The sequence below is a fragment of the Chelon labrosus genome (genome assembly GCF_963514085.1).
Source record: "Chelon labrosus genome assembly, chromosome: 16".
Lineage (NCBI taxonomy): Eukaryota > Metazoa > Chordata > Actinopteri > Mugiliformes > Mugilidae > Chelon > Chelon labrosus.
The window spans coordinates 825,417-834,142 of NC_140349.1; positions in this window are offsets into that span (position 1 = coordinate 825,417).

The window sequence follows — 8,726 nt, forward strand, 5'->3', positions numbered from 1 at the left end:
TCAGAATCTCAGATTGAATGTTCAAATATTAACAGTTACTCAAACATATTTTTATTCCAGTTCATGTTCATGAGAACCTCCTTTTACTGTATTCACAGACATTATTTTTATTAGGGATGTTACTAAAATAATTAATGTAGTTAATTAGAGGCTTTGTAATTAATTAATGTTGATTAATGACATTTTAATCTCATAATAATATTTGCCCCAAAAAAGCAACATTTTTCTGTTTAAATGGATTTTAGTGGACAACTGAATCAATCAATAGACACATACATGAATACTGTAAACTCAAACTCTTTTAAAGTCTGAAAAAATGCATTTAATTGTTTTTCAGTTCAAAACAGTAGAAAAAGAGAGAAAATATCTCTGGCCAAAACTGAACAGACATAAAGTTAAAATGACATTTTAAATACTTTCAGAACAGTTTGACTTTAAATGATATAAAAAAAAAAAAAAAAAAAACATTTTATGTTGCCGACACATCTTGACCTTGCTCAGACCAGGACTGCTAGCGCTACCTGCTCCCGTGGTTTCTGTGCTCACTGCAACATGCTTTGCATTTAGATGGCACCGTAGAGTTGAAGTGCTCTGGTGGTATGCTAACTCTTTTTTGTTTTTTGTTTTTTTCACAATTTGCACAAAACCCACTTTTATCAAGGCTTCCATCAAGTAGTTTTTTAAATAAAATGTGCCTTCCATCTGTCCTAGCAACGTGCTTTCATCCGATTGTTGGTCGCCGTCAGCTGAGCTCTGACATGTGCATCAGTGTAATCGGTGTACCAGGAAATCATTACTGACAAAAGTTCCACGTTGTTTGGAATGAAAACTGTGATTAAATGCGTTGTTGCGTTTTTGTAATTAATTAATCGTAATTAACGTGTTAAAGTCCCACCCCTATTCATTATTTGTTGTCACTTTATTTTTAGACACACTCATGTTTGTTTTAGGTGGAGGTTTCAGTTACAGTTTTCTTTTTAACTCCACCCGTTCAGCTTCACTCCTTGTGGAACAGTCTAAAAATCATCAAGACTTTCCTTTTCATTTTTATATCCTAACTCTGACTCATGTTTCTAATATTTTTTTTTAGTCATCAAATGCTGTTTTTCTTCTATGTTATTAGCACCATACCTCTGAAAGTCTCAAAGTGAGTTATTTTATGATTTTCGACCTTTTACTGTGCTACGCTAAAGTGACTTCCATCATACTAAAGTCTGACAAAGCAAATAAATCAATGGACATATAAGTTTTCCTTTTATAGAAGACTAAAATACAATAAACTATTGTCACGTTGTTTGTAATTTAGAACTATTTCATTTAGGAATGAAGCCACAGAAAATGATTGAAAGTCATTGAAACACTTACAGAAGTTGCCTGGTTTTGACGGTTGCTCACTGCAGTGATGGACGTTGTGATGCTCTCTGATTCCTCTTGTTTCCTAAGTGCCGCGTTGCGCTGAGAACCCAGCAGCTTTTATAAAAGTCCAACGCAGGTGAGATGACATCAATCCACACAATGGACAAATGAAATGTTTTTTAACATGTCCAATTTCAATTGAAGGTGTGTCCATCCATACACTGCTCTATTCATGTACCTGTTATTTGGATAGCACTATTACTAAATAAAGGAACTTGACAAGTGAGTTTTTTTTAAGATGTGACGTTTGTTGAAACATTTTCTCCTGAGGAATATTTGGATAACCCTTGTACACCCTTCAGAGATGTCTTGAATATAGTTTTGTGGAAGCTTGTTAGGTATGAGAGCCTTGACGTGTGTTCATGAGGATGCTTTATTGTAGAGGGAGCTACTGATCCTCTCTGTCTCTGGCTTTGGTCTGAAATACACAACAACATCATCATCAAATGTCTCAACTGGGGACACAAGTGACAAAACCCACAAACCTACAGCAAATCACTTCTGATCATTTGAAGCTGAATGTTACTGTGACTGAATCATGCACATCTGGTCTCAGCTTCAGCAGAACAGCCTAAAAGTGATCAAGACTTTTCTTCCCAGTTTTTATATTCCTCTATTATATATATATAGTAATATAATATAATATATAATATATAGTAATATAATATAATATATAGTAATATAGTATAATATATATATAGTATATATAATATATATATATAACTATATATATTTTTTAGTCATCAAATCCTATTGTTCTTCTATGTTATTGTTATTTATTAGCAAAAGAAAGCACCATACCTCTGAAATACCAACACTGAGTGTCTAACTTGATTGTTTTTGTTATTTTATTTAAATGAACCATGACTTTTCATTATGCTAAGCTAAAGTAAGTTCCATTATTTTATAAATGAACCTGTTCTCTTGCTCTGTGCTGACACTCAGTCATATTTCAAACACCTGGATCACATTCACTGAATGGAAATCTTTGGAATGTGATGATTCACTTCCTGGTCATATTCATTGAGCTCATTGTGGCCCTCGGCCCCTCCCTGCAGCTACATTCCTCCCACACCGGTTTGTGAATTTCATGGGTTATTCTGCGTCCGTCCACCAGATGTCCTCAGCCTTTCATTTCATCCTCTCACCTCTCTTCCTGTTCGTTAGTCTGCTGCCTGTACACTCAACATGTCTGCTTCTCTGACTCAGTTCTCCACAGCTCAGTCCATACGTCCTGCATCGTCTCCCTGACGATGTGGTTTCACCTTCTGTCTAACTTTGTGCACAAATCTGATGTTAATATGCCAGAAGGTCCTCTTCACAAGACGTGTGGGAGACGAGGCTCAATCTGCCTCCTTCCATTTCTGTTTAATAGAGACAGTACCTGACCTCATGAGTTTATTAAAGACGGAGAGTCTTTAGTGTCTTGGTCCTCCAGCACCAAGACTCCAGTGAAATCCAAGTTGTAGGAGTCTTGTTTTTTCTAGTTTTTGTAGATTAAAAATGTAAAAGATGGACAAACTAAACATGAATGTGAAAACTAAAATCTGTGTGTCCCAGCTCAGAGGCTGCAGGTCTGAGAGTCTAGGGGCAACACTAAACTGAAGCCAAGGATGAAAATGATTATCATTATTATTTCACTGTTCATTCCAAAGTAATTCATTAACAAAGACCTCGCCTTAACTCAAGCCATGAAGACAAGACTGACAGGATGTGTTCTTGTTCCAGAACATAAATAGAACTTTATTTATCTAAATTCAATTTTCATTCAGTCTTGTTATATGTCAAACATTATACAGAAGACATTATCAGGCTTCAGCACAAACAAATATATTACCATATATATAACCATATTAAACACAAATACACAAAAACAAAATATGCGTATACATATAAAAACGTGCACTGATTTCTTGAAATGACAGAAACACCCCGTCTTTATACAGGTCTCCAGTCTTGTTCAGGTTCCCCCCCAGCCAGGACTTCCACCAGCTTGTCTGTATTGGGATATCCTGAGCATCTTGGGTAATTTTGCCCATAGCACTCTGGAATGGTGTAGGACTGGATTACTCTCACAACCAGTCAGGTTACCTGCAGTATTTTGTGACATGGTTTCAACTGGTTTAAACGTGGCTGTGATTTCCTTTTCTATTAGTGTCCATCCAGGGTGAGAGCCACAGCTGGCCCAGTGTTTGGCTAGCTTTACCATTTCAAATGCTATATTATAAAGTTCCACATTAGGTAAGGCTAAGCCTCCTTTCCTTTTTGATTCAAAAAGGTTTTGCCTGGTGATCCTACGTTTCTTTCCATTCCATTCTAAATGTGCTTCTTCTGATTATTTGAAACTCATCCCATCATCCCTGCTTGTCCTTTAGCAAACAGATACAGCGCAGCTTAAATGTATTTGCACCACTCAGTCCTGAAAGTAGACAAAGAGAACGCAAACAAATTAAACCGAAATATTAGACTGGTGTGTTTGTTGATTCATTAAAGTGAGCCAATATTACATATCATGTCCTCCTTGTCTCCAGTATCTGCTGTGACCTCCTTGTAACTAAATGTTTCTGGTAACTGCTGATCAGTGGTCTACAGCAGCTTGGAGGAATTTTAGCCCATTCCTCAGAACAGAACCACTTCAGTTCTGAGATGTTGGTGTGTTTCCTCACATCAACTGCTTGCTTCAGGTCCTTCCACAACATTTCTATTGGATTAAGGTCAGGACTTTGACTTGGCCGTTCCTAAACATTCATCTTGTTCTTCTTTAACCGTTCTTTTGTGGAACCACTTGTGTTCTTGGTTCTCGTTGTCTTGCTGCATGACCCAGTTTCTCTTCACATCCAGCTCATGGACAGATGTCCTGACATTTTCTTTTAGAGTTCACTGGTAGAATTCAGAATCCATTGGTCCATCAATGATGACAAGCTGTCCTGGTCCAGATGCAGCAGAACAGGCCCAAACCAGGACATTAGCACCCCCATGTTTGATGGAGGGATGAGGTTCTGATGCTGGAATGATGCAGTGTTGTTTCATCTAATTTAAACCAAACTATTCTACTTTGGTCTCATCTGTCCACTAAACATTGTCCCAATAGTCTTCTGTCTTGTCCACATGATGTTTAGAAATGTTCTTCTTGGAGAGCAGTGTCTTTGTCCATCACACCATGGTTGTTCAGTGTTTGTTGCTGTACTTCCACTTGGTTAGGTGTGTGTTGCTGCAGGGAAGGTCGATTCAAAATAAAAGAAAGTCTGGTTTTATTTTTCTACAGTGAATGCTTGTGAACAGGCTGCTGGTCAAATGACTAAGTTCAGACTTGTGATCCTACGTTAGCCAGTCAGCTGTGTTTATCAGCTCTAGTCTTTACTACATTCACTGTTTTAGCTGCAGTTGTTAGCAGGCTAATAGTTGATAGTGGTGTAGAGTCAGTGAAAGGTCCAAGACCAGTTGCATGATCTTTTATTGTCTTTTATTGCTGTTAAAAACAAGAGAGCGTAATATTTACAGTTCTAGTAATACGTGAACTACAAACATGGAGGACCCTGGTAATGGTGCTTGAGCTACTTTAGCATCTCTGCATGCGTTGTGTTGACTTGTGCTGCATTGATCAAACATGATTTAATATTGCATCATCTAAAAAAGACAACAAGAACAATCAAGTCAACTCTGGTTGCTTTTATTTGATACTTTAATCCTCTCAGTGTTTGACCTTTTAAAATGAACATCCAAATGAAGGCTACAGAACCATCACCACAGTATGCTGCACAGTCAGCAACTAAAGACATAGCAATCAAACACAGAGCTGGACATGTTGCTGGACATGTTGCTGTGTCTGCTCTCTGGATTTGGCTCATGTGGTTCTATGTTTCATTAGAGAGAAGAAGACTCTGTTAAATCAGTGCTAAATGAAAGCATGATCTAGAATCTGTTGGAATCAAATGGATTGTGTAGATTTAGTTGCCCTGAAAGATTGGACTAAGAGAATTCTAGAATGAACACCACAGGTATAGACACGATAAATATTAATAAATTAGCTTAAATTATTCACTGTCTTCATCAGCAATACATGTTGCATGTAGTGTCAAGTTGCTGCTATTGGTTCCATTGTCAATGTCCAGTTCTTAGAACCAAACAGCTGCTGTAACAACTGCTATGGCAACAAGGAAACTTGTTTTGTTACTGACTGCAGAGGAGGCAGTTGTTGTTGTTATTGTTGTTGTAGTTGTTGGGGCAGCAGTTGTTGTCGTTGTTGGAGAAACAGTAGTTGTGGTTGTTGGAGCAACAGTTGTTGTTGTTGGAGCAGCAGTTGTCGTCGTTGTTGGAGAAACAGTAGTTGTGGTTGTTGCAGCAGTTGTTGTGGTTGTTGGAGCAGCAGTTGTTGTGGCTTTTGGAGCAACAGTTGTGGTTGTTGGCGCAACAGTTGTTGTGGTTGTTGCGACAGTTGTTGTGGTTGTTGGGGCAGCAGTTGTCGTCGTTGTTGGGGCAGCAGTTGTCGTCGTTGTTGGAGGGACAGTTGTTGTTGTCATCTGTCCGTTGCCTGAGGCTGTTTGTCAGTGACAACATTCAGTCAGTAACACATATTATTATTTCTTGCCATATTTCAGTTTCATGTTGTTGCCATCAACTGATGTTGCTCAACTTACCAACAAGGAGAAGGAGGACGACACAGATGTTGATCATCATGTTGTTCAGGAGTTTATCTGCTTTAAACATCAAATCATTGAGAGTTGATTAGATTTAGTTTCAGCAACGACAGACAGATGATGACTGGATTTAAAGCTTTAACTCCTGACGATCAACTAATTGCTTTCATCAGCATGGACTCTTTCTGTTGCCGTCATCATATCAACTAAATGACTAGGTTGGAGATCAGAGGAATGACTTGAAGCATGGACACAGTTTATTGTGTGAACTGGTCGACCATTAAAGTCTGAACCTCTCCCCAGTTTGAACTGTCCAAAGAGTTTTTCCTGGTTTTCTAGACACACAAACGCAGCAGCTTCACTCAGAACACTCAGAAAGATTCAAAGCACATGGAGGATATTTAACCTCATTGAATGAGACCAGCAAAAGCTAAATGTTGATGATACTTACAGGTTTGTCCTCTGCAGTGATGTTGGGATGCTCTCTGAGTTGTTGCTGGATGCTTGATGCTGTCCAGTGTCAGGATGAAGCTTTTATATCCACGCGGGGCAGGTCGGATGACATCAAACTCTGAGCAAAGACGTACGCCATCTGTGTGAGCAATGTTTTCTGCTGCGTGAGGTGTGGTCATCTCTTGAAGTTTTTCCGTCCGTCTTTTATTCGTCATACGCTCAATGAGAGAAACTGGTTGAGCCACTTTTCAGCAGCAGCAGCAGCAGCAGCAGCAGCAGCGTTTCTAGACCAGCTTCTGAATGCGTTCACATTTAAGCATCTTTTAGTTTTTATCTCATCATCAGTTTTTATTAAATGAATCCAGGTGATCATCACTGTCACGTGAAATCTTTGGTTCACAAACAGCTGTATGTCGGTCACATTCCTCATGTCATAAATATTCAAATATTTCTAAATGTATTGATGGAGTCTGGGGTAAGTTGTAGAAAATGAAGTTTGTTTGAAGTTTGTTGCCTTAAAACTTTGACTTTTCCTTCAGACTGAATTCAGGTCTTGTGTTTCTGTTCCAGGTGAGAAATGAAGGAGAAATAAAAGCAAAAGCACAAACATGTGGCGGAAGATGTTCAAGATCAGCAATCAACTAAATCACTTTATTTGTTTCTTTCCTTTTTCAAACTGTAAACTTGTAAACGGCCGACGGTTGCTGAGGAGCTTCAGCTTATTGTTCAACTCAGTTTCTGCTTTTCCTGTCCTCCATTTATTTTGACGTCTCATTGGTCAGTGAGACAAAGAAATCAAATCAATCAACACCAAGACAAAGGAGCCAGAGCAGTGGTGTGTTGTTTAACGTTGCGTACTTTGTGTCTTTTCTTTCTCTAAATCTGGACTTTGATTCTACGTCAGTAACCTGTGATGAGTCTGACTGAGATGCTGCTTCAGAGGAATGTCAAGAATCTGACGCAGAGAGACGGACTGTGACGTCTAGATGCTGAGTCATGTGTGATTTCATCACGTTCTATTGAGGTAGTGTAAATGCCCCCAAACCTAAGAACTGCTTGTGCCACCCTCAGCGGCAACATCTGCAATCAAGCATTTGACTTTACTGGCAACGAGTCTTGTGAAGTTTCAGCTCATGGATTGCCCTTGTCAGCTGTGGCTGCAATGGCTCGTGATAGCAATATGGATTTTAATGCTGATTTTACCGTTATGCCATACAAACTTGCAACGTTCTCGTTAAGTTAGTATATGATTGTAAGTCACTACTGGAATTGAATGTTGCCAGCGTTTCAGGTACTGTAGTGATGAACGTGCTGGTAGACATACGTAGCCTCGATCTGAAACAATGAGATGACCCAGTGGACCATGAAGCAGCAGGTCTGCCTACCAGCACTCGCCGCTACTGGATTAGATTAGATTAGATTCAACTTTATTGTCAGTACACATGTACAGGTACAGAGCAACGAAATGCAGTTCAGCATCTAATCAGAAATGCAATAGGCAGTAAGTGCACGTGGCATAAATAGTGTGGTGTATAGTATGGTATAGGTTGTTTTGTACAGCATATGGACAATATTTACAGATCAAACCTATGTACAGGTGAGACCATATATACAGGTGAATGAGCAGGATATACACAATGATTGAATGAGCTGCTATGAACACATTATACAGATGGATTTGTTCATTAACTGTGAGTAGACTATAAACAGGAACTATAACATAACTTACAATAAAGGAGATGGGAAGACGATAAATTAGACGACACAAAAACAGATAAGGTGAACAATTAAACAGTGAATAAACAATAAGCAGTAGCTACCTAATGTTACTAAACTAGCGCAATATTCGGTACATAGTACTGTGCAAACAGATTATTTAAAGTGTGCATGTGCAGAGCAGTCCAGTAGTGCAGTGGTGATGGCGTAAAAGTCTTTGGTCAGTGAGGGAATGAGGAGTTAAGGGGTGTGAGTGAATTGGTGTGTAGAGGTCAGCAGGGGGAAGTGGGGGGCAGGGGTCAGCGGGGGTCTGAGTTCAGTATGGTCACAGCTCTAGGGAAATAGCTATTCCTCAGTCTGCTGGTCCTTGTCCGGAGGCTTCTGAAACACCTGCCTGAGGACAGGAGGGACAACAGTCCAAGTGCCGGGTGGGAGGAGTCCTTCAGAATACATCAAGCTCCACACAGACAGCGCCTCTTCTGGACGTCCTCAATGGCAGGGAGT